The sequence below is a fragment of the Giraffa tippelskirchi genome, chromosome 5 (assembly GCF_054371585.1).
Source record: "Giraffa tippelskirchi isolate mGirTip1 chromosome 5, T2T-mGirTip1v1.2.pri, whole genome shotgun sequence".
Lineage (NCBI taxonomy): Eukaryota > Metazoa > Chordata > Mammalia > Artiodactyla > Giraffidae > Giraffa > Giraffa tippelskirchi.
This window is the reverse complement of record NC_137279.1, coordinates 87,242,086-87,266,147: the sequence shown is the minus strand read 5'-3', so window position 1 is coordinate 87,266,147 and position 24,062 is coordinate 87,242,086. Positions and strand designations below refer to the sequence as shown.

Sequence of the window (24,062 nt, the reverse complement as noted above, 5' to 3'; positions counted from 1 at the left end):
AGCTGGAATCAAGATTGCCGGGAGAAATATCGATAACCTCAGATATGCAGATGACACCACCCTTATGGCAGAAAGTGAAGAAGAACTAAAGAGCCTCTTGATGAAAGTGAAAGAGGAGAGTGAAAGAGTTGGCTTAAAGCTCAACGTTCAGAAAACTAAGATCTTGCCATCTGGTCCCATCGCTTCATGGGAAATAGATGGGGAGACAGTGGAAACAGTGTCAGACTTCATTTTCTTGGGCTCCAAAATCACTGCTGATGGTGATTGCAGCCATGAAATTAAAAGACGCTTACTCCTTGGAAGGAAGGTTATGGACAACCTAGATAGCGTACTGAAAAGCAGAGACATTACTTCGCCAACAAAAGCCCGTCTAGTCAGGGCTATGGCTTTTCCGGTGGTCGTGTATGGATGTGAGAGTTGGACGGTGAAGAAAGCTGAGCGCCGCAGAATTGATGCTTTTGAACTGTGCTGTTGGAGAAGACTCTTGAGAGTCCCTTGGACCGCAAGGAGATCCAATCAGTCCATCCTAAAGGAGATCAATCCTGGGTGTTCACTGGAAGGACTGATGTTGAAGCTGAAGCTCCAGTACTTTGGCCACCTCATGCGAAGAGTTGGCTCATTGGAAAAGACCCTAATGCTGGGTAGGGTGGAGGGCAGGAGGAGAAGGGGACGACAGAGGATGAGATGGTTGGATGGCATCACCGACTCGATGGACATGGGTTTGGGTAGACTCCGGGAGTTGGTGATGGACAGAGAGGCCTGGCGTGCTGCAATTCACGGAGTCGCAAAGAGTCGGACACGACTGAGCGATTGAACTGAACTGAACAAGATGAAGTCTCTCCCGGGTTCCCTTGTGTCCCCATCCATTTGCCATGAAGTGATGGGACCGGATGCCACGACCTTCGTTTTCTGAATGCTGAGTTGTAAGCCAACGTTTTCACTCTCCTCTTTCACATTCATCAAGAGGCTCTTGCGTTCTTCTTCGCTCCCCCGGAGGCACAGGGGTGAAGATGAATGTGGACCTGTGCCGCGAGTCACACCACGGCAGCCGTGGAAGTGAGAGAGAAGGCAGATCCGGGCGGGGCGGGCCGGCCGGGAAAACCTAGCCAACCAGCCGGGAGGCGGCAGATGCGCTCGAGGCCGCGATGCCTGCCAGGGTGGACACCCCAACCGGCGTGGTATTTCCCTTGCCTGACCACAGCTCTCAGTGCTACCGGAGTGAGGCAAGATGTACCCAGGTCTCCCTCCCCCACTCCTAACCCAGGGTGGGCACTCGGGCTCGCGCGCGCATGCACACACACACACCCCCCCACACACACACAGAGCGCCCTGTTCCACATACCCCTCACCTAGTTATGACCTCTTATAGTTTCCCATTCTCTCCAAACCGTCTATCCAGGATCCACTCCATCCCTCTCCCCAACCTGTCATCGTCTTCCCCTAGGAACTCTCCCCGAGGGTAATCGCCCACCGCAGCCTCCTCTCCGCCAGATCTTGGGCTGGTGTGTCAGCAAAGGATGTCTCGTCTGTTCAAGGACCGTGTCCTTCGCGGGGAGGGGAAGTGGACGGCCGATGAAGCGCACCAACGTGCGGCGAGGGCGGCACACTCGGGCGCGATGGGACAGAGCCGATTCCCCTGTGGCAGTGGATCCCCCGTGGCCCGACGTGTGCTTGCCGTCGCCGCAGGAGGTTTCCTCGACGCCCCTGCCGGGGCCTTGGGCGCCAGCGTGCATGGCTGAGAGTGCGGGCCGAAGGCGCTTGGGGCCATGGTTGGTGGCCGCCCCACGTGGATCAGGGAATGGGGCAGAACGATGGCAGGGAGAGGGGGCGGTGGCGAGCCGGGTGCTGGGAGGCAGGCCCAGGGGTGCTTGGGCGGGGCGTCTGCGCGGAGTGCCGGCGGGAAGGGGGAGGCGTGGGGCTGGCGGGGACCTGGCCGAAAGAAAGATCGGCAGGCCACTGGAGCGGGGCCTCTGCAGAAGCATGGGGGCGGTGGCGACGCCATGCCAGGCACATGTGTGAGGCTGGGACAGATCTGCGTTAGGGGTGGGCGTGCGGTATGGGTGGGTCGGAGGAGCCGGAGGGAGGCCCGCACTGGGGGACACCGGGGCAGGGCAGGGAAGGACAAGGACGTGTGAGAGATGGGCCGGGGCTCCAGGGGCTTGGTGGCGGGTAGATGGGGCCGAGCCTGGAGGGTGGCAGGAAAGGCAGATGGCAGGCGGTGACAGTGGGGGGGGGCTCCATTCGGGCGGGGTGGCGTGTCAGCGTGCGTGCCACACTGCTGCGTGGTGGTGCAGGGTGCTCAGGCTCAGCGGTGGGCTGGGGCTCTGGGCGGTGGCTGGGACGCAGGCAAGCGAACGACAGCAACGGAGTGCCAGACAGGGGCCAGACCCGGGCTGAAAGGCCTGGGCCCACCGTACCGCCCCAGAGCCCAAAGTCACCACTCATCAGGAGCAAATGTCCAGTCTCGGGTGTGACATTGCTGGGGGTCAGGGTGGGATGGGGTGTGGTGGTAGGGAGCGGGGGTGGCCGAGATTTCGTGAGGACCGAGGAGAGCTCCCATATGACCGAGCACACCCCCTCCAGGGTACATACCTGCAGAGTACCAAACTCGGAGAGATCTAAAGGTCCCTACACCGCCATGTATGTAGCAGCAGTATTTGCCACAGCCGAGACGTGGAACAAGCCCCAGTGCCCATCCACAAATGGCGGGCACAAGAAGATGTGGCATAGATGGAGCATGGACATATCACTCGGTCATAAAGAAAGAAGGGAAGCATTGCCACTTGTCAAAAGCCACGATGGACCTAGAGACTCTTGACACTCGGTGAAGAAAGTCAGACCGAGTTGGACAAACGCATGTGGAATGTGTAAACTAATACGACACGAACCTATTTGCCGAAGAGAAACCGACTCCCAAAGAAAACCACCGTAGGGTAACGCAAGCGGTAAGGCAGCGGTGGAGGGATGGCTGTGGAGCTGCAACGAACAGATCCGCAGGACCATGTGTAAAGGGAGAAGCCACAAGCTTATCCAGTTCAACGCAGGGACTAAGAGTCAGTATCCTGTAATGACCTCCAACGGAAAAGAGTCTGAAAACACGTAGGAAATCTGAAATCTGTACATGGGAAACAGAACCGCTTTGCAGTCCGTCGGACATGAGCACACTATTGGAAACCCACTGTACTTCTCCCACAGCCGCCACTACGACATTGGAGGAAGGTTTAAAAATTAAGCTAAATCGATAGGTAACTGAGTAAGCCGGAAACAGGTGAGCTATCACGATCCCAACCCTGGGTACATATCCGTGAAAGCCGCAGCTCTGGATTCGGCAAGACACGTGCAAACCCCACGGTCACTGCAGCACCGTGCGCCACAGCCGAGGCGAGGAGAGAACCCTAGTGTCCGTCACCAACGGCTCACCCACGAAGATGCAGTACCAGAGAAAGGCAGAGAATGGGGTGTCTCTGAGCCGTCCACAAGAGACAAATAGTGTCACTGGCAGCAACAGCGGCCGGAGCTGCAGACTATTACCCTCGGTGAGGGAAGACACAGAGAAGGGCACAGATGGGTGGATTCTAAAGTGTTGTACACCTTAATCCCTGTGCCAAACAGCGACAGACACCCAGCCACAGGAAAGCAACTTGGGGCTTCCCAAGGGCAAAGTCAGGGCCGGAGGGATGAATGAGGAGCTGGGCTCCACGGATATACCGTAGTAGGACTGCATAGAAAGGAGAGGAGCCACAAGGATACACAGGATACCACAGGGAATAAGATCCAGTATCCTACCCTTCCAGAACAGCATCTGCTACTACATGGAAGTCAGTCCGTCGAGGGTCGGTCCAACGATAGGAAGAAGAAGAGCTTCCCATATGACCCAGCAAACCCAATGCTGGGTACCCATCGGGAGAAGACCAAAGCCCTAATGGGTAGAGATGCAGGCATCCCCCAGGGTCATCGCAGCCCTCTATGCCGTAGCCGGGACATGGGATACGCCCAAGTGCCCGTCGGCAGGTGGCCGGCACAAGAAGATGAGGCGTATCTGTCCCGTGGAATATGACGCAGCCATCAAGAAGGAGCAGCCTTTGCCGTGGGCCCCAACGCCAGATGGACCCACGCAAGAGTCCACTTGGTGAAGTGAGTCGGGTGGAGAGGGACAAAGCTTTGTGGAACCTAACAACTAACACAAAGGAATCCACGTGCAAAGGGGAAACCGACGTTCAGACGGTTTGGAGAAACCGTACACCGGGCTACCCAAGGGGAAAGGCAGGGGAGGGAGGAAAGTTGGAGTCGGATGGAGAGATAGGACATCCTATAGGTACAGTAGGTAAGCAACAAAGCTTTACTGTGTAGCATGCGAACTGTATTCGAATCTCGCCTTCAGCTACAATGCAAAATCACCTGAAAGAGAACAGGGGACTGAATCACTTTGCTGTGCACCTGAAACTAACCCAGGGATGTAAATCAGTTCCACCTGTGTTGGAAGAAGCAGAAAAAGGAGCAGGCCGGGGGTGGGGGTGGGGGTGGGGGTGGGGGTGGGGGTGGGACGGGGGAAGGCAGTCCAGTGGGACAAAAGCAAAGGCAGGTTCCTTGACAAGAGCAGGATTTGCCATGGCTGAGGGAGGAACGGGGCCTGCGGCGGGTGTTGGGGATGGGGGAGATGGGGGTGGGGCGGGGGGAGCAGGGTGGGGGGGCGATGGGCCCGGTTGGCGGAGTAGGGCGATGGTGAAGGTGCAGGCTGAGGTGGTGGTGCTCTTGGGGCAGGGCTGATGCTGAGCTGAGGCGGGCAAGAGGGTTTCAGGGGAGGGGGTGGTGTTTGAGCTGGTGAGGGCGTTGCTGGTGGAAACCTCTCTCTGCCCAGGGACAAAAGATGAATCGAGAGTACAGTCCGCCGGGAGCTGGTGGACTTCTTTGCAACTCCTCCTGCAAGGCGATGCTCCAGGGACCCTCCCGGGAAAAGGGAGGTATCCTTGCCAGATGCGGCAACTTCCTTGCCCCTGGCTGTGCAAACGTAGTGTGATTGATTTTCGGAGTGTGGGGAGAGTGAGCCAGGGAGCTTGGAGACGTGAGGAAAGGTGAAGAGGGGAGGCGGCTGGGCGCCAGCGGTGGGGTATTCCTTCCAGTGAAATCCCTGAGCCACCGGCTGGGTCCGGGTGAGGAAGCGAGTAAACACAGGGGAGGTATCTGGGCGCACGGGCGGCTGAGCCTGCGGGGTTTGGGGCCACGGAGCCTCGGCAGCAGGGCCGAGAGTGTGTGGGGTGGGGGGCCGTCCGCGCGGGAGAGGCAGCTGGCGGCAGGGAGCAGCCAGCGGTTGCAGGAGCCCTGCCTTGAGCGCGTTTCAGTGGGCAGACCTAGCTGGGCCCTGGGGCTGCCCTGCGGGACCAAAAGGGGACGCAGTGGCTGCATGGGCCGGGAATCGAACCCGGGCCTCCCGCGTGGCAGGCGAGAATTCTACCACTGAACCACCCATGCACCGGTGGCCGCCGCCGCCCGCCGCTGCCCCAGAGGCGCTGGCCGCCACCCGCCCGTCACTGCTCACTGCTCGCCCGTGGGCATCTCTCTGCTCCATCGGGCGGGCGACCTGAAAGCCAGGATCCGGGCGCGTGCAGGACCCCGGGGCGCGAGCCCTCGAGGGACCCCCGGGCGGCGGGACGCCGGCCCACTCGGGACGCGGCTCCCGCGCCTTCTGCGCCGACCACGGCCGCCGCGACGCTGTCGGTGCCGCCCGAGGGGCCCGCGAGCCGACGCCGTCTGGCCGGCGCGGGGATCCCTGTCAGGGCAGGCGCTGCGTGGTCGCTGCGGCCGCGCACCGACGTTCCTCTCAGCGACCGCGGAGTCCCGACCCAAAGTCCCTCTGGCGGGCTGGCTTTCCGGCCGGGGCGGGGTGGGGCGTGCGAGAGCGGGCGGGGGCCGGGACTCCGGGCTCGGGCCGTGCCGGATGCGCGAGCGTGGGAGCGCGACGCGCAGAGCGGCGCTCAGGCCCAAGGACGCAAAGGCGTGTGACACCCTGGCTCCTGCGCTCCCGAGGGGTCCGGCTCTGACGGATTGGTGGTGGTGAGGAGGGGCCCTTTGGCAGAGCGGCTCCTGGCTCGGCGACTGCAGGCTGAGGCAGCGAGCGCGCCAGGGCGAGCCTGGCTCCGGCCCGGGCAGCGGCTTTCCCCGGGAACGGGCGCGGTGGCGCCGAGGTCGGGGGCGCGGGCCGGGCGCCTGTGGGTGGGGTGGACGGGCACGCAGGGCTTCCGCTCACTCCCCAGCGGAGCACCCTTCCCGGGACGGACTCGTGCACGGAGGGCCGGTGTTGGCTGGCCAGCAGGAAGGCTGGGTGGCACGCGTCCCGGGCGGGAGGCAGGCAGGTGTGGCCCGGCCAAGGCCGCAAGGCGGTGAAGCCTCGAGGGCACGCAGCACCCCAGGCGGCCAAGGCGGGGGCTCGGCCGCCTCGGTGTGGCTGGGGAGCACAGGCGGGGCGGCCGGGCGGGCGCGGACGACAGGGTGCCGGCCGGAGGGAGAGCTGCCCGGGGCGGACGGGGAAGCAAGGCTGCGAGAGCGACTTGGCCGTTCACCAGGCAGAAGTCGGAGCGCTGGCGAAGCGAGGAGGGCTTGCCACCCGCCGCGGGGCTGCGTGCGTCGGCGCGGACGGGGGCGGGGTGGAGCGGGGCCGTGGGAGTGGGAGTGGGAGTGGGGGGATGGGCGAGGGTGGGCGAAGGGGAGGCGGGGAGGCGGGGAGGCAGGAAAACCGGCAGCTGCAGGCGCAGCCAGCTGGGGAGGACAGATGCGCTGAGAAGGACTGAAGGTTCCTGGTGTGGGCTGCAGGTGGCGGGGAGGGCGTGTGTGGAGAACGGCAGTGGCGCGGGGAGGACGGGCGCGTTTGTCGGGCGGGCCAAAAGGCTGGCTTGTCAGGAGTGGGATTCGAACCCACGCCTCCAGGGGAGACTGCGACCTGAACGCAGCGCCTTAGACCGCTCGGCCATCCTGACGGCGGGCCTGGGCGGGCGCGTGGCCGCTCGCCTGGCTGGGACCCGACGCGGCGCGAGCCCCGGCGCCCTTGGCGGGACGCGCGGTGCGCCGCGCCAGGCAGGCGGGCGGCCGTCTGGTGTGCGTGAGCGACGGAGCCGGCGCGCGGCGGCCGGCCGAGGCGCCTGGCTCCGCCGCCGGTCGCGCCCTCGCCCACGCCTGGCCCCGGACCCAGCCGGACCCTTGGCGTGCCGGCCCCTACCCACCCGCGCCTGTCCTCGCCAGACGCGGGCCGGCGGCGCGCCCACCGTGTCCTCGCAGCCTCGCGTGCCTTCTCGGGCCCCCTTCTCCCGGCGGAATGGCCGCGTTGCAGGCAAGAGGCGGCGCGCGCTAGGAGTTTCCCGTGTCCCCCGGGTCCGCGTCCCTGTCGGGGTCGGGGGCTGCCGCTCTGACTGAGGCGGCTGGTTTGGTGTGCGGTCGGGTCGGGGCCCGTGGCGGGCAGGGGGAGGCGTCGGCAGGCAGCCCGAGAGCCCGAGAGCGGCCGGGCGGCAGGGCGGTCGCCGCCGTCCTCGTTAGTATAGTGGTGAGTATCCCCGCCTGTCACGCGGGAGACCGGGGTTCGATTCCCCGACGGGGAGGCAACACACCCTTTTTGGTGGCCGCGGTCGCTCTCTGGCCCGCCGCCTGGCCCCCAAGGGCCCTTCGTCTCCTCCCTCCGCCTTTGGGCGAGGCGCCGGGGCGCCGCCCACGGCGGGGCCCGGTCTACCGACCGTCGACCCCCTCGAGCCGTGCAGCCCTCCAGCCCGAGCCCTTGGTCGTCGCCGGGCGCTCGGTCGCCACGGCGGAGCCAGGGCCTCCTTGGCGACCCCACGGCCTTGCCCGACCATAGCCGGATCTTGCGGCCCGCCCGCCCACAGTGGCTGCCGCAGTGGGCTCCTAGGCTCGCGACGCCCCCGCGGCGCGGCGCGGCACAGCGCCGGGAGGCGTGCAGGCGCGTGGGTCCCGTGTGCCCCTGTCGTCGTGGCAAGTGGCGTCGCCCAGCGCCCGGTGGAGAAGGGCTTTGGCCAGCTGGGTGCTGGCAGCTGCGAGCTGCGTGCCCCGCCTTGCCCCCCGGGGGTGAGGGCGGAGGCGTCCGCGGGCCGCGGCGGGGAGCGAAGGGCCGGAGGGCCGCAAGGGCGCGGGAGCGGCGCCCCGGGGCGGGCACGCCGGTGGACCCCGGCTGCTGCGTAGCGCTGGCGCAGATGGGGCGCCGCGCGGCTGCTGGGAGCGCCGGCGGCGGCGCAGAGCCGCCGGCTGACGGGGCGTCGGGGCAGGGATGCGGCGGCGGCGGCGGCGGCAGGAGTGTGCTGGGGCGAGCCCGGGGCCGGCGTCTGGCGGCGGCCCGGGCTGTGCAGCGTTGGTGGTATAGTGGTGAGCATAGCTGCCTTCCAAGCAGTTGACCCGGGTTCGATTCCCGGCCAACGCAGCGGGCCGACCTTTTGCTGAGTTGCAGCGCCCTCCCGGCAGGGGCGTTCGGGGGAGAGAGCGCTTGGAGCAGGGAGCCAGCTGGCCCGCGGCTTTTGGCGTGGGCGCGAGAAGCCGGCGGCGAGGGACAGTGTTTTGAGGGTGCCGAAAACAAGACGCACGCTAGGGCAGGCGGACTGACAGGGAGGGCGGGCGGGCGGGCGGGCGGGCGGCTGGACTTGCGGAGGCCGGGTGTGGGCACCAAGGTGGCATGGAGGCGCTGGGTTCAGCGGGAGCAGGCGAGGGCCGAGTCCCGGCGCTCCCTGGTGGTCTAGTGGTTAGGATTCGGCGCTCTCACCGCCGCGGCCCGGGTTCGATTCCCGGTCAGGGAAGCCTTTCTTCTTCCTCTCCGCCTGCCACCTCCCGATCTCCTCGCCGCCGGACCTTTCCACCCTTTTAGCCTACGCTGGCTCCGCGGGCCCCAGCGCTGCGACAGAGGCCCCCGGGCACCTGCACCTCCAGCCCAAGCAGGATGCAGGGCCCCCCCGCCACGGCGTCCCCGGGGGCAAACCTTTTGGTCTCGGTGGCAACCGCGCACCGCTTCCACCACGACCCGCCTGAGGCCTCCCATCCCCGGCCTCCCTCCCCCGTGAGGGGCTGCGGCTGGTGCCCCTGGAGGCGGCGGCGGTGATGCTCCCGGCCTTGTGCTGGTTCTCCTGCTGTTGGTGGTGGGAAGGAGGCGGGGTGGGAGAGGGGGGTGGGGGAGGGGTGGGGGAGGGTGGGGGGGAGGGGAGGGGGCTGCGGTGGGCGCCCGCGCCGGCCGGCAGCGGCGGTGGCGGTGGCGGTGGCGGTGGCGGTGGCGGTGGCGGTGGCCACAGCCGAAGGTGAGCGAGGGGGATCTGCCTCTGGGAGTGGGGCCGGTGGCCGCGGTCGCGCCTCCCTTCCCATGTCCCTCATGCCAGCCCCTCTCTGGGCGGCTCGGCCATTGCGCGCCCGGTCCCGGGCTGCCTGTGACCCCCGTGCGGCGCTGCTGACTCCGAGAGGGTTCTGGTCTTGAGTGGGCTCTGGGAGGCGGACCACGGCGCCCGGGAGGCATCAGTACCAGTTCAGTCGCTCAGTGCACTGCAGCAGCCCAGGCCTCCCTGTCCATCACCAACTCCCGGAGCTCACTCAAACTCGTGTCCGTCCAGTCGGTGATGCCATCCAACCACCTCATCTTCTGGCGTGTCGTCCCCGTCTCCTCCTGCCTTCCATCAGGGGCTTTTGCAGTGAGTCAGTCCTTCGCATCGGGTGGCCAGAGGATGGGAGTTTCAGCTTCAGCATCAGTCCTTCCAATGAATATTCAGGACTGATTTCCCCTACGATTCACTGGTTCGAGCTCCCGGCAGTCCAAGGGACTCTCAAGAGTCTTCTCCAACACCGCACTTCAAAAGCATCTATTCTCCGGCGCTCAGCTTCTTTATACTCCAACTCTCACATCTGTACGTGGACTACTGGAGAACCCGTAGCTTTCCCGAGAGGGAGCCGCCTCGCAGAGTCACGTCTCTGCTTTTCAATATGCTGTCTAGTTTTGGTCATAGTTTCTCTCCCAAGGAGCGAACGTCGTTTACATTTCACGGCCGCAGCCACCGTCTGCAGTGATTTGGGAGCCCCCCAAGATGAAGTCAGGCTTCAGCAATACGTGAACCGTGAACTTCCAGATGTTCAAGCTGGTTTTAGAAAGGGCAGAGGAACCAGAGATCAACTTGCCAATATCCGCTGGATCATCGAAAAAGCAAGAGCGTTCCAGAAAAACATCTATTTCTGCTTTATTGACGATGCCAAAGCCTTTGACTGTGTGGATCACAATACACTGTGGAAAATTCTGAAAGAGATGGGAATACCAGACCATCTGACCTGTCTCTTGAGAAACCTGTATGCAGGTCAGGAAGCAACAGTTAGAACTGGACATGGAACAACAGACTGGTTCCAAATAGGAAAAGGAGTACGTCAAGGCTGTACGTTGTCACCCTGCTTATTTAACTTCTATGCAGAGGACATCATGAGAAACGCTGGGCTGGAAGAAACACAAGCTGGAATCAAGATTGCCGGGAGAAATATCGATAACCTCAGATATGCAGATGACACCACCCTTATGGCAGAAAGTGAAGAAGAACTAAAGAGCCTCTTGATGAAAGTGAAAGAGGAGAGTGAAAGAGTTGGCTTAAAGCTCAACGTTCAGAAAACTAAGATCTTGCCATCTGGTCCCATCGCTTCATGGGAAATAGATGGGGAGACAGTGGAAACAGTGTCAGACTTCATTTTCTTGGGCTCCAAAATCACTGCTGATGGTGATTGCAGCCATGAAATTAAAAGACGCTTACTCCTTGGAAGGAAGGTTATGGACAACCTAGATAGCGTACTGAAAAGCAGAGACATTACTTCGCCAACAAAAGCCCGTCTAGTCAGGGCTATGGTTTTTCCGGTGGTCGTGTATGGATGTGAGAGTTGGACGGTGAAGAAAGCTGAGCGCCGCAGAATTGATGCTTTTGAACTGTGCTGTTGGAGAAGACTCTTGAGAGTCCCTTGGACCGCAAGGAGATCCAATCAGTCCATCCTAAAGGAGATCAATCCTGGGTGTTCACTGGAAGGACTGATGTTGAAGCTGAAGCTCCAGTACTTTGGCCACCTCATGCGAAGAGTTGGCTCATTGGAAAAGACCCTAATGCTGGGTAGGGTGGAGGGCAGGAGGAGAAGGGGACGACAGAGGATGAGATGGTTGGATGGCATCACCGACTCGATGGACATGGGTTTGGGTAGACTCCGGGAGTTGGTGATGGACAGAGAGGCCTGGCGTGCTGCAATTCACGGAGTCGCAAAGAGTCGGACACGACTGAGCGATTGAACTGAACTGAACAAGATGAAGTCTCTCCCGGGTTCCCTTGTGTCCCCATCCATTTGCCATGAAGTGATGGGACCGGATGCCACGACCTTCGTTTTCTGAATGCTGAGTTGTAAGCCAACGTTTTCACTCTCCTCTTTCACATTCATCAAGAGGCTCTTGCGTTCTTCTTCGCTCCCCCGGAGGCACAGGGGTGAAGATGAATGTGGACCTGTGCCGCGAGTCACACCACGGCAGCCGTGGAAGTGAGAGAGAAGGCAGATCCGGGCGGGGCGGGCCGGCCGGGAAAACCTAGCCAACCAGCCGGGAGGCGGCAGATGCGCTCGAGGCCGCGATGCCTGCCAGGGTGGACACCCCAACCGGCGTGGTATTTCCCTTGCCTGACCACAGCTCTCAGTGCTACCGGAGTGAGGCAAGATGTACCCAGGTCTCCCTCCCCCACTCCTAACCCAGGGTGGGCACTCGGGCTCGCGCGCGCATGCACACACACACACCCCCCCACACACACACAGAGCGCCCTGTTCCACATACCCCTCACCTAGTTATGACCTCTTATAGTTTCCCATTCTCTCCAAACCGTCTATCCAGGATCCACTCCATCCCTCTCCCCAACCTGTCATCGTCTTCCCCTAGGAACTCTCCCCGAGGGTAATCGCCCACCGCAGCCTCCTCTCCGCCAGATCTTGGGCTGGTGTGTCAGCAAAGGATGTCTCGTCTGTTCAAGGACCGTGTCCTTCGCGGGGAGGGGAAGTGGACGGCCGATGAAGCGCACCAACGTGCGGCGAGGGCGGCACACTCGGGCGCGATGGGACAGAGCCGATTCCCCTGTGGCAGTGGATCCCCCGTGGCCCGACGTGTGCTTGCCGTCGCCGCAGGAGGTTTCCTCGACGCCCCTGCCGGGGCCTTGGGCGCCAGCGTGCATGGCTGAGAGTGCGGGCCGAAGGCGCTTGGGGCCATGGTTGGTGGCCGCCCCACGTGGATCAGGGAATGGGGCAGAACGATGGCAGGGAGAGGGGGCGGTGGCGAGCCGGGTGCTGGGAGGCAGGCCCAGGGGTGCTTGGGCGGGGCGTCTGCGCGGAGTGCCGGCGGGAAGGGGGAGGCGTGGGGCTGGCGGGGACCTGGCCGAAAGAAAGATCGGCAGGCCACTGGAGCGGGGCCTCTGCAGAAGCATGGGGGCGGTGGCGACGCCATGCCAGGCACATGTGTGAGGCTGGGACAGATCTGCGTTAGGGGTGGGCGTGCGGTATGGGTGGGTCGGAGGAGCCGGAGGGAGGCCCGCACTGGGGGACACCGGGGCAGGGCAGGGAAGGACAAGGACGTGTGAGAGATGGGCCGGGGCTCCAGGGGCTTGGTGGCGGGTAGATGGGGCCGAGCCTGGAGGGTGGCAGGAAAGGCAGATGGCAGGCGGTGACAGTGGGGGGGGGGCTCCATTCGGGCGGGGTGGCGTGTCAGCGTGCGTGCCACACTGCTGCGTGGTGGTGCAGGGTGCTCAGGCTCAGCGGTGGGCTGGGGCTCTGGGCGGTGGCTGGGACGCAGGCAAGCGAACGACAGCAACGGAGTGCCAGACAGGGGCCAGACCCGGGCTGAAAGGCCTGGGCCCACCGTACCGCCCCAGAGCCCAAAGTCACCACTCATCAGGAGCAAATGTCCAGTCTCGGGTGTGACATTGCTGGGGGTCAGGGTGGGATGGGGTGTGGTGGTAGGGAGCGGGGGTGGCCGAGATTTCGTGAGGACCGAGGAGAGCTCCCATATGACCGAGCACACCCCCTCCAGGGTACATACCTGCAGAGTACCAAACTCGGAGAGATCTAAAGGTCCCTACACCGCCATGTATGTAGCAGCAGTATTTGCCACAGCCGAGACGTGGAACAAGCCCCAGTGCCCATCCACAAATGGCGGGCACAAGAAGATGTGGCATAGATGGAGCATGGACATATCACTCGGTCATAAAGAAAGAAGGGAAGCATTGCCACTTGTCAAAAGCCACGATGGACCTAGAGACTCTTGACACTCGGTGAAGAAAGTCAGACCGAGTTGGACAAACGCATGTGGAATGTGTAAACTAATACGACACGAACCTATTTGCCGAAGAGAAACCGACTCCCAAAGAAAACCACCGTAGGGTAACGCAAGCGGTAAGGCAGCGGTGGAGGGATGGCTGTGGAGCTGCAACGAACAGATCCGCAGGACCATGTGTAAAGGGAGAAGCCACAAGCTTATCCAGTTCAACGCAGGGACTAAGAGTCAGTATCCTGTAATAACCTCCAACGGAAAAGAGTCTGAAAACACGTAGGAAATCTGAAATCTGTACATGGGAAACAGAACCGCTTTGCAGTCCGTCGGACATGAGCACACTATTGGAAACCCACTGTACTTCTCCCACAGCCGCCACTACGACATTGGAGGAAGGTTTAAAAATTAAGCTAAATCGATAGGTAACTGAGTAAGCCGGAAACAGGTGAGCTATCACGATCCCAACCCTGGGTACATATCCGTGAAAGCCGCAGCTCTGGATTCGGCAAGACACGTGCAAACCCCACGGTCACTGCAGCACCGTGCGCCACAGCCGAGGCGAGGAGAGAACCCTAGTGTCCGTCACCAACGGCTCACCCACGAAGATGCAGTACCAGAGAAAGGCAGAGAATGGGGTGTCTCTGAGCCGTCCACAAGAGACAAATAGTGTCACTGGCAGCAACAGCGGCCGGAGCTGCAGACTATTACCCTCGGTGAGGGAAGACACAGAGAAGGGCACAGATGGGTGGATTCTAAAGTGTTGTACACCTTAATCCCTGTGCCAAACAGCGACAGACACCCAGCCACAGGAAAGCAACTTGGGGCTTCCCAAGGGCAAAGTCAGGGCCGGAGGGATGAATGAGGAGCTGGGCTCCACGGATATACCGTAGTAGGACTGCATAGAAAGGAGAGGAGCCACAAGGATACACAGGATACCACAGGGAATAAGATCCAGTATCCTACCCTTCCAGAACAGCATCTGCTACTACATGGAAGTCAGTCCGTCGAGGGTCGGTCCAACGATAGGAAGAAGAAGAGCTTCCCATATGACCCAGCAAACCCAATGCTGGGTACCCATCGGGAGAAGACCAAAGCCCTAATGGGTAGAGATGCAGGCATCCCCCAGGGTCATCGCAGCCCTCTATGCCGTAGCCGGGACATGGGATACGCCCAAGTGCCCGTCGGCAGGTGGCCGGCACAAGAAGATGAGGCGTATCTGTCCCGTGGAATATGACGCAGCCATCAAGAAGGAGCAGCCTTTGCCGTGGGCCCCAACGCCAGATGGACCCACGCAAGAGTCCACTTGGTGAAGTGAGTCGGGTGGAGAGGGACAAAGCTTTGTGGAACCTAACAACTAACACAAAGGAATCCACGTGCAAAGGGGAAACCGACGTTCAGACGGTTTGGAGAAACCGTACACCGGGCTACCCAAGGGGAAAGGCAGGGGAGGGAGGAAAGTTGGAGTCGGATGGAGAGATAGGACATCCTATAGGTACAGTAGGTAAGCAACAAAGCTTTACTGTGTAGCATGCGAACTGTATTCGAATCTCGCCTTCAGCTACAATGCAAAATCACCTGAAAGAGAACAGGGGACTGAATCACTTTGCTGTGCACCTGAAACTAACCCAGGGATGTAAATCAGTTCCACCTGTGTTGGAAGAAGCAGAAAAAGGAGCAGGCCGGGGGTGGGGGTGGGGGTGGGGGTGGGGGTGGGGGTGGGGGTGGGACGGGGGAAGGCAGTCCAGTGGGACAAAAGCAAAGGCAGGTTCCTTGACAAGAGCAGGATTTGCCATGGCTGAGGGAGGAACGGGGCCTGCGGCGGGTGTTGGGGATGGGGGAGATGGGGGTGGGGCGGGGGGAGCAGGGTGGGGGGGCGATGGGCCCGGTTGGCGGAGTAGGGCGATGGTGAAGGTGCAGGCTGAGGTGGTGGTGCTCTTGGGGCAGGGCTGATGCTGAGCTGAGGCGGGCAAGAGGGTTTCAGGGGAGGGGGTGGTGTTTGAGCTGGTGAGGGCGTTGCTGGTGGAAACCTCTCTCTGCCCAGGGACAAAAGATGAATCGAGAGTACAGTCCGCCGGGAGCTGGTGGACTTCTTTGCAACTCCTCCTGCAAGGCGATGCTCCAGGGACCCTCCCGGGAAAAGGGAGGTATCCTTGCCAGATGCGGCAACTTCCTTGCCCCTGGCTGTGCAAACGTAGTGTGATTGATTTTCGGAGTGTGGGGAGAGTGAGCCAGGGAGCTTGGAGACGTGAGGAAAGGTGAAGAGGGGAGGCGGCTGGGCGCCAGCGGTGGGGTATTCCTTCCAGTGAAATCCCTGAGCCACCGGCTGGGTCCGGGTGAGGAAGCGAGTAAACACAGGGGAGGTATCTGGGCGCACGGGCGGCTGAGCCTGCGGGGTTTGGGGCCACGGAGCCTCGGCAGCAGGGCCGAGAGTGTGTGGGGTGGGGGGCCGTCCGCGCGGGAGAGGCAGCTGGCGGCAGGGAGCAGCCAGCGGTTGCAGGAGCCCTGCCTTGAGCGCGTTTCAGTGGGCAGACCTAGCTGGGCCCTGGGGCTGCCCTGCGGGACCAAAAGGGGACGCAGTGGCTGCATGGGCCGGGAATCGAACCCGGGCCTCCCGCGTGGCAGGCGAGAATTCTACCACTGAACCACCCATGCACCGGTGGCCGCCGCCGCCCGCCGCTGCCCCAGAGGCGCTGGCCGCCACCCGCCCGTCACTGCTCACTGCTCGCCCGTGGGCATCTCTCTGCTCCATCGGGCGGGCGACCTGAAAGCCAGGATCCGGGCGCGTGCAGGACCCCGGGGCGCGAGCCCTCGAGGGACCCCCGGGCGGCGGGACGCCGGCCCACTCGGGACGCGGCTCCCGCGCCTTCTGCGCCGACCACGGCCGCCGCGACGCTGTCGGTGCCGCCCGAGGGGCCCGCGAGCCGACGCCGTCTGGCCGGCGCGGGGATCCCTGTCAGGGCAGGCGCTGCGTGGTCGCTGCGGCCGCGCACCGACGTTCCTCTCAGCGACCGCGGAGTCCCGACCCAAAGTCCCTCTGGCGGGCTGGCTTTCCGGCCGGGGCGGGGTGGGGCGTGCGAGAGCGGGCGGGGGCCGGGACTCCGGGCTCGGGCCGTGCCGGATGCGCGAGCGTGGGAGCGCGACGCGCAGAGCGGCGCTCAGGCCCAAGGACGCAAAGGCGTGTGACACCCTGGCTCCTGCGCTCCCGAGGGGTCCGGCTCTGACGGATTGGTGGTGGTGAGGAGGGGCCCTTTGGCAGAGCGGCTCCTGGCTCGGCGACTGCAGGCTGAGGCAGCGAGCGCGCCAGGGCGAGCCTGGCTCCGGCCCGGGCAGCGGCTTTCCCCGGGAACGGGCGCGGTGGCGCCGAGGTCGGGGGCGCGGGCCGGGCGCCTGTGGGTGGGGTGGACGGGCACGCAGGGCTTCCGCTCACTCCCCAGCGGAGCACCCTTCCCGGGACGGACTCGTGCACGGAGGGCCGGTGTTGGCTGGCCAGCAGGAAGGCTGGGTGGCACGCGTCCCGGGCGGGAGGCAGGCAGGTGTGGCCCGGCCAAGGCCGCAAGGCGGTGAAGCCTCGAGGGCACGCAGCACCCCAGGCGGCCAAGGCGGGGGCTCGGCCGCCTCGGTGTGGCTGGGGAGCACAGGCGGGGCGGCCGGGCGGGCGCGGACGACAGGGTGCCGGCCGGAGGGAGAGCTGCCCGGGGCGGACGGGGAAGCAAGGCTGCGAGAGCGACTTGGCCGTTCACCAGGCAGAAGTCGGAGCGCTGGCGAAGCGAGGAGGGCTTGCCACCCGCCGCGGGGCTGCGTGCGTCGGCGCGGACGGGGGCGGGGTGGAGCGGGGCCGTGGGAGTGGGAGTGGGAGTGGGGGGATGGGCGAGGGTGGGCGAAGGGGAGGCGGGGAGGCGGGGAGGCAGGAAAACCGGCAGCTGCAGGCGCAGCCAGCTGGGGAGGACAGATGCGCTGAGAAGGACTGAAGGTTCCTGGTGTGGGCTGCAGGTGGCGGGGAGGGCGTGTGTGGAGAACGGCAGTGGCGCGGGGAGGACGGGCGCGTTTGTCGGGCGGGCCAAAAGGCTGGCTTGTCAGGAGTGGGATTCGAACCCACGCCTCCAGGGGAGACTGCGACCTGAACGCAGCGCCTTAGACCGCTCGGCCATCCTGACGGCGGGCCTGGGCGGGCGCGTGGCCGCTCGCCTGGCTGGGACCCGACGCGGCGCGAGCCCCGGCGCCCTTGGCGGGACGCGCGGTGCGCCGCGCCAGGCAGGCGGGCGGCCGTCTGGTGTGCGTGAGCGACGGAGCCGGCGCGCGGCGGCCGGCCGAGGCGCCTGGCTCCGCCGCCGGTCGCGCCCTCGCCCACGCCTGGCCCCGGACCCAGCCGGACCCTTGGCGTGCCGGCCCCTACCCACCCGCGCCTGTCCTCGCCAGACGCGGGCCGGCGGCGCGCCCACCGTGTCCTCGCAGCCTCGCGTGCCTTCTCGGGCCCCCTTCTCCCGGCGGAATGGCCGCGTTGCAGGCAAGAGGCGGCGCGCGCTAGGAGTTTCCCGTGTCCCCCGGGTCCGCGTCCCTGTCGGGGTCGGGGGCTGCCGCTCTGACTGAGGCGGCTGGTTTGGTGTGCGGTCGGGTCGGGGCCCGTGGCGGGCAGGGGGAGGCGTCGGCAGGCAGCCCGAGAGCCCGAGAGCGGCCGGGCGGCAGGGCGGTCGCCGCCGTCCTCGTTAGTATAGTGGTGAGTATCCCCGCCTGTCACGCGGGAGACCGGGGTTCGATTCCCCGACGGGGAGGCAACACACCCTTTTTGGTGGCCGCGGTCGCTCTCTGGCCCGCCGCCTGGCCCCCAAGGGCCCTTCGTCTCCTCCCTCCGCCTTTGGGCGAGGCGCCGGGGCGCCGCCCACGGCGGGGCCCGGTCTACCGACCGTCGACCCCCTCGAGCCGTGCAGCCCTCCAGCCCGAGCCCTTGGTCGTCGCCGGGCGCTCGGTCGCCACGGCGGAGCCAGGGCCTCCTTGGCGACCCCACGGCCTTGCCCGACCATAGCCGGATCTTGCGGCCCGCCCGCCCACAGTGGCTGCCGCAGTGGGCTCCTAGGCTCGCGACGCCCCCGCGGCGCGGCGCGGCACAGCGCCGGGAGGCGTGCAGGCGCGTGGGTCCCGTGTGCCCCTGTCGTCGTGGCAAGTGGCGTCGCCCAGCGCCCGGTGGAGAAGGGCTTTGGCCAGCTGGGTGCTGGCAGCTGCGAGCTGCGTGCCCCGCCTTGCCCCCCGGGGGTGAGGGCGGAGGCGTCCGCGGGCCGCGGCGGGGAGCGAAGGGCCGGAGGGCCGCAAGGGCGCGGGAGCGGCGCCCCGGGGCGGGCACGCCGGTGGACCCCGGCTGCTGCGTAGCGCTGGCGCAGATGGGGCGCCGCGCGGCTGCTGGGAGCGCCGGCGGCGGCGCAGAGCCGCCGGCTGACGGGGCGTCGGGGCAGGGATGCGGCGGCGGCGGCGGCGGCAGGAGTGTGCTGGGGCGAGCCCGGGGCCGGCGTCTGGCGGCGGCCCGGGCTGTGCAGCGTTGGTGGTATAGTGGTGAGCATAGCTGCCTTCCAAGCAGTTGACCCGGGTTCGATTCCCGGCCAACGCAGCGGGCCGACCTTTTGCTGAGTTGCAGCGCCCTCCCGGCAGGGGCGTTCGGGGGAGAGAGCGCTTGGAGCAGGGAGCCAGCTGGCCCGCGGCTTTTGGCGTGGGCGCGAGAAGCCGGCGGCGAGGGACAGTGTTTTGAGGGTGCCGAAAACAAGACGCACGCTAGGGCAGGCGGACTGACAGGGAGGGCGGGCGGGCGGGCGGGCGGGCGGCTGGACTTGCGGAGGCCGGGTGTGGGCACCAAGGTGGCATGGAGGCGCTGGGTTCAGCGGGAGCAGGCGAGGGCCGAGTCCCGGCGCTCCCTGGTGGTCTAGTGGTTAGGATTCGGCGCTCTCACCGCCGCGGCCCGGGTTCGATTCCCGGTCAGGGAAGCCTTTCTTCTTCCTCTCCGCCTGCCACCTCCCGATCTCCTCGCCGCCGGACCTTTCCACCCTTTTAGCCTACGCTGGCTCCGCGGGCCCCAGCGCTGCGACAGAGGCCCCCGGGCACCTGCACCTCCAGCCCAAGCAGGATGCAGGGCCCCCCCGCCACGGCGTCCCCGGGGGCAAACCTTTTGGTCTCGGTGGCAACCGCGCACCGCTTCCACCACGACCCGCCTGAGGCCTCCCATCCCCGGCCTCCCTCCCCCGTGAGGGGCTGCGGCTGGTGCCCCTGGAGGCGGCGGCGGTGATGCTCCCGGCCTTGTGCTGGTTCTCCTGCTGTTGGTGGTGGGAAGGAGGCGGGGTGGGAGAGGGGGGTGGGGGAGGGGTGGGGGAGGGTGGGGGGAGGGGAGGGGGCTGCGGTGGGCGCCCGCGCCGGCCGGCAGCGGCGGTGGCGGTGGCGGTGGCGGTGGCGGTGGCCACAGCCGAAGGTGAGCGAGGGGGATCTGCCTCTGGGAGTGGGGCCGGTGGCCGCGGTCGCGCCTCCCTTCCCATGTCCCTCATGCCAGCCCCTCTCTGGGCGGCTCGGCCATTGCGCGCCCGGTCCCGGGCTGCCTGTGACCCCCGTGCGGCGCTGCTGACTCCGAGAGGGTTCTGGTCTTGAGTGGGCTCTGGGAGGCGGACCACGGCGCCCGGGAGGCATCAGTACCAGTTCAGTCGCTCAGTGCACTGCAGCAGCCCAGGCCTCCCTGTCCATCACCAACTCCCGGAGCTCACTCAAACTCGTGTCCGTCCAGTCGGTGATGCCATCCAACCACCTCATCTTCTGGCGTGTCGTCCCCGTCTCCTCCTGCCTTCCATCAGGGGCTTTTGCAGTGAGTCAGTCCTTCGCATCGGGTGGCCAGAGGATGGGAGTTTCAGCTTCAGCATCAGTCCTTCCAATGAATATTCAGGACTGATTTCCCCTACGATTCACTGGTTCGAGCTCCCGGCAGTCCAAGGGACTCTCAAGAGTCTTCTCCAACACCGCACTTCAAAAGCATCTATTCTCCGGCGCTCAGCTTCTTTATACTCCAACTCTCACATCTGTACGTGGACTACTGGAGAACCCGTAGCTTTCCCGAGAGGGAGCCGCCTCGCAGAGTCACGTCTCTGCTTTTCAATATGCTGTCTAGTTTTGGTCATAGTTTCTCTCCCAAGGAGCGAACGTCGTTTACATTTCACGGCCGCAGCCACCGTCTGCAGTGATTTGGGAGCCCCCCAAGATGAAGTCAGGCTTCAGCAATACGTGAACCGTGAACTTCCAGATGTTCAAGCTGGTTTTAGAAAGGGCAGAGGAACCAGAGATCAACTTGCCAATATCCGCTGGATCATCGAAAAAGCAAGAGCGTTCCAGAAAAACATCTATTTCTGCTTTATTGACGATGCCAAAGCCTTTGACTGTGTGGATCACAATACACTGTGGAAAATTCTGAAAGAGATGGGAATACCAGACCATCTGACCTGTCTCTTGAGAAACCTGTATGCAGGTCAGGAAGCAACAGTTAGAACTGGACATGGAACAACAGACTGGTTCCAAATAGGAAAAGGAGTACGTCAAGGCTGTACGTTGTCACCCTGCTTATTTAACTTCTATGCAGAGGACATCATGAGAAACGCTGGGCTGGAAGAAACACAAGCTGGAATCAAGATTGCCGGGAGAAATATCGATAACCTCAGATATGCAGATGACACCACCCTTATGGCAGAAAGTGAAGAAGAACTAAAGAGCCTCTTGATGAAAGTGAAAGAGGAGAGTGAAAGAGTTGGCTTAAAGCTCAACGTTCAGAAAACTAAGATCTTGCCATCTGGTCCCATCGCTTCATGGGAAATAGATGGGGAGACAGTGGAAACAGTGTCAGACTTCATTTTCTTGGGCTCCAAAATCACTGCTGATGGTGATTGCAGCCATGAAATTAAAAGACGCTTACTCCTTGGAAGGAAGGTTATGGACAACCTAGATAGCGTACTGAAAAGCAGAGACATTACTTCGCCAACAAAAGCCCGTCTAGTCAGGGCTATGGTTTTTCCGGTGGTCGTGTATGGATGTGAGAGTTGGACGGTGAAGAAAGCTGAGCGCCGCAGAATTGATGCTTTTGAACTGTGCTGTTGGAGAAGACTCTTGAGAGTCCCTTGGACCGCAAGGAGATCCAATCAGTCCATCCTAAAGGAGATCAATCCTGGGTGTTCACTGGAAGGACTGATTTTGAAGCTGAAGCTCCAGTACTTTGGCCACCTCATGCGAAGAGTTGGCTCATTGGAAAAGACCCTAATGCTGGGTAGGGTGGAGGGCAGGAGGAGAAGGGGACGACAGAGGATGAGATGGTTGGATGGCATCACCGACTCGATGGACATGGGTTTGGGTAGACTCCGGGAGTTGGTGATGGACAGAGAGGCCTGGCGTGCTGCAATTCACGGAGTCGCAAAGAGTCGGACACGACTGAGCGATTGAACTGAACTGAACAAGATGAAGTCTCTCCCGGGTTCCCTTGTGTCCCCATCCATTTGCCATGAAGTGATGGGACCGGATGCCACGACCTTCGTTTTCTGAATGCTGAGTTGTAAGCCAACGTTTTCACTCTCCTCTTTCACATTCATCAAGAGGCTCTTGCGTTCTTCTTCGCTCCCCCGGAGGCACAGGGGTGAAGATGAATGTGGACCTGTGCCGCGAGTCACACCACGGCAGCCGTGGAAGTGAGAGAGAAGGCAGATCCGGGCGGGGCGGGCCGGCCGGGAAAACCTAGCCAACCAGCCGGGAGGCGGCAGATGCGCTCGAGGCCGCGATGCCTGCCAGGGTGGACACCCCAACCGGCGTGGTATTTCCCTTGCCTGACCACAGCTCTCAGTGCTACCGGAGTGAGGCAAGATGTACCCAGGTCTCCCTCCCCCACTCCTAACCCAGGGTGGGCACTCGGGCTCGCGCGCGCATGCACACACACACACCCCCCCACACACACACAGAGCGCCCTGTTCCACATACCCCTCACCTAGTTATGACCTCTTATAGTTTCCCATTCTCTCCAAACCGTCTATCCAGGATCCACTCCATCCCTCTCCCCAACCTGTCATCGTCTTCCCCTAGGAACTCTCCCCGAGGGTAATCGCCCACCGCAGCCTCCTCTCCGCCAGATCTTGGGCTGGTGTGTCAGCAAAGGATGTCTCGTCTGTTCAAGGACCGTGTCCTTCGCGGGGAGGGGAAGTGGACGGCCGATGAAGCGCACCAACGTGCGGCGAGGGCGGCACACTCGGGCGCGATGGGACAGAGCCGATTCCCCTGTGGCAGTGGATCCCCCGTGGCCCGACGTGTGCTTGCCGTCGCCGCAGGAGGTTTCCTCGACGCCCCTGCCGGGGCCTTGGGCGCCAGCGTGCATGGCTGAGAGTGCGGGCCGAAGGCGCTTGGGGCCATGGTTGGTGGCCGCCCCACGTGGATCAGGGAATGGGGCAGAACGATGGCAGGGAGAGGGGGCGGTGGCGAGCCGGGTGCTGGGAGGCAGGCCCAGGGGTGCTTGGGCGGGGCGTCTGCGCGGAGTGCCGGCGGGAAGGGGGAGGCGTGGGGCTGGCGGGGACCTGGCCGAAAGAAAGATCGGCAGGCCACTGGAGCGGGGCCTCTGCAGAAGCATGGGGGCGGTGGCGACGCCATGCCAGGCACATGTGTGAGGCTGGGACAGATCTGCGTTAGGGGTGGGCGTGCGGTATGGGTGGGTCGGAGGAGCCGGAGGGAGGCCCGCACTGGGGGACACCGGGGCAGGGCAGGGAAGGACAAGGACGTGTGAGAGATGGGCCGGGGCTCCAGGGGCTTGGTGGCGGGTAGATGGGGCCGAGCCTGGAGGGTGGCAGGAAAGGCAGATGGCAGGCGGTGACAGTGGGGGGGGGGCTCCATTCGGGCGGGGTGGCGTGTCAGCGTGCGTGCCACACTGCTGCGTGGTGGTGCAGGGTGCTCAGGCTCAGCGGTGGGCTGGGGCTCTGGGCGGTGGCTGGGACGCAGGCAAGCGAACGACAGCAACGGAGTGCCAGACAGGGGCCAGACCCGGGCTGAAAGGCCTGGGCCCACCGTACCGCCCCAGAGCCCAAAGTCACCACTCATCAGGAGCAAATGTCCAGTCTCGGGTGTGACATTGCTGGGGGTCAGGGTGGGATGGGGTGTGGTGGTAGGGAGCGGGGGTGGCCGAGATTTCGTGAGGACCGAGGAGAGCTCCCATATGACCGAGCACACCCCCTCCAGGGTACATACCTGCAGAGTACCAAACTCGGAGAGATCTAAAGGTCCCTACACCGCCATGTATGTAGCAGCAGTATTTGCCACAGCCGAGACGTGGAACAAGCCCCAGTGCCCATCCACAAATGGCGGGCACAAGAAGATGTGGCATAGATGGAGCATGGACATATCACTCGGTCATAAAGAAAGAAGGGAAGCATTGCCACTTGTCAAAAGCCACGATGGACCTAGAGACTCTTGACACTCGGTGAAGAAAGTCAGACCGAGTTGGACAAACGCATGTGGAATGTGTAAACTAATACGACACGAACCTATTTGCCGAAGAGAAACCGACTCCCAAAGAAAACCACCGTAGGGTAACGCAAGCGGTAAGGCAGCGGTGGAGGGATGGCTGTGGAGCTGCAACGAACAGATCCGCAGGACCATGTGTAAAGGGAGAAGCCACAAGCTTATCCAGTTCAACGCAGGGACTAAGAGTCAGTATCCTGTAATGACCTCCAACGGAAAAGAGTCTGAAAACACGTAGGAAATCTGAAATCTGTACATGGGAAACAGAACCGCTTTGCAG

General features: G+C 63.6%; 10 non-coding genes across 10 annotated transcripts; 6 read left to right on the top strand and 4 right to left on the bottom strand.

Annotated features, from left to right (window-relative positions):
- Positions 1-5,398: 5,398 nt before the first annotated feature.
- Positions 5,399-5,469, bottom strand: TRNAG-GCC (transfer RNA glycine (anticodon GCC)). The gene has a single exon. It is a non-coding gene; the product is annotated as a tRNA-Gly (tRNA).
- A 1,419-nt stretch (positions 5,470-6,888) lies between these two features.
- On the bottom strand, positions 6,889-6,971 carry TRNAL-CAG (transfer RNA leucine (anticodon CAG)). The gene has a single exon. It is a non-coding gene; the product is annotated as a tRNA-Leu (tRNA).
- A 543-nt stretch (positions 6,972-7,514) lies between these two features.
- TRNAD-GUC (transfer RNA aspartic acid (anticodon GUC)) lies at positions 7,515-7,586 on the top strand. Its single transcript has one exon. It is a non-coding gene; the product is annotated as a tRNA-Asp (tRNA).
- A 755-nt stretch (positions 7,587-8,341) lies between these two features.
- TRNAG-UCC (transfer RNA glycine (anticodon UCC)) lies at positions 8,342-8,413 on the top strand. Its single transcript has one exon. It is a non-coding gene; the product is annotated as a tRNA-Gly (tRNA).
- A 298-nt stretch (positions 8,414-8,711) lies between these two features.
- TRNAE-CUC (transfer RNA glutamic acid (anticodon CUC)) lies at positions 8,712-8,783 on the top strand. Its single transcript has one exon. It is a non-coding gene; the product is annotated as a tRNA-Glu (tRNA).
- Positions 8,784-15,866: 7,083 nt separating this feature from the next.
- TRNAG-GCC (transfer RNA glycine (anticodon GCC)) lies at positions 15,867-15,937 on the bottom strand. The gene has a single exon. It is a non-coding gene; the product is annotated as a tRNA-Gly (tRNA).
- A 1,419-nt stretch (positions 15,938-17,356) lies between these two features.
- TRNAL-CAG (transfer RNA leucine (anticodon CAG)) lies at positions 17,357-17,439 on the bottom strand. Its single transcript has one exon. It is a non-coding gene; the product is annotated as a tRNA-Leu (tRNA).
- A 543-nt stretch (positions 17,440-17,982) lies between these two features.
- Positions 17,983-18,054, top strand: TRNAD-GUC (transfer RNA aspartic acid (anticodon GUC)). The gene has a single exon. It is a non-coding gene; the product is annotated as a tRNA-Asp (tRNA).
- A 755-nt stretch (positions 18,055-18,809) lies between these two features.
- Positions 18,810-18,881, top strand: TRNAG-UCC (transfer RNA glycine (anticodon UCC)). Its single transcript has one exon. It is a non-coding gene; the product is annotated as a tRNA-Gly (tRNA).
- Positions 18,882-19,179: 298 nt separating this feature from the next.
- Positions 19,180-19,251, top strand: TRNAE-CUC (transfer RNA glutamic acid (anticodon CUC)). Its single transcript has one exon. It is a non-coding gene; the product is annotated as a tRNA-Glu (tRNA).
- Positions 19,252-24,062: the final 4,811 nt, after the last annotated feature.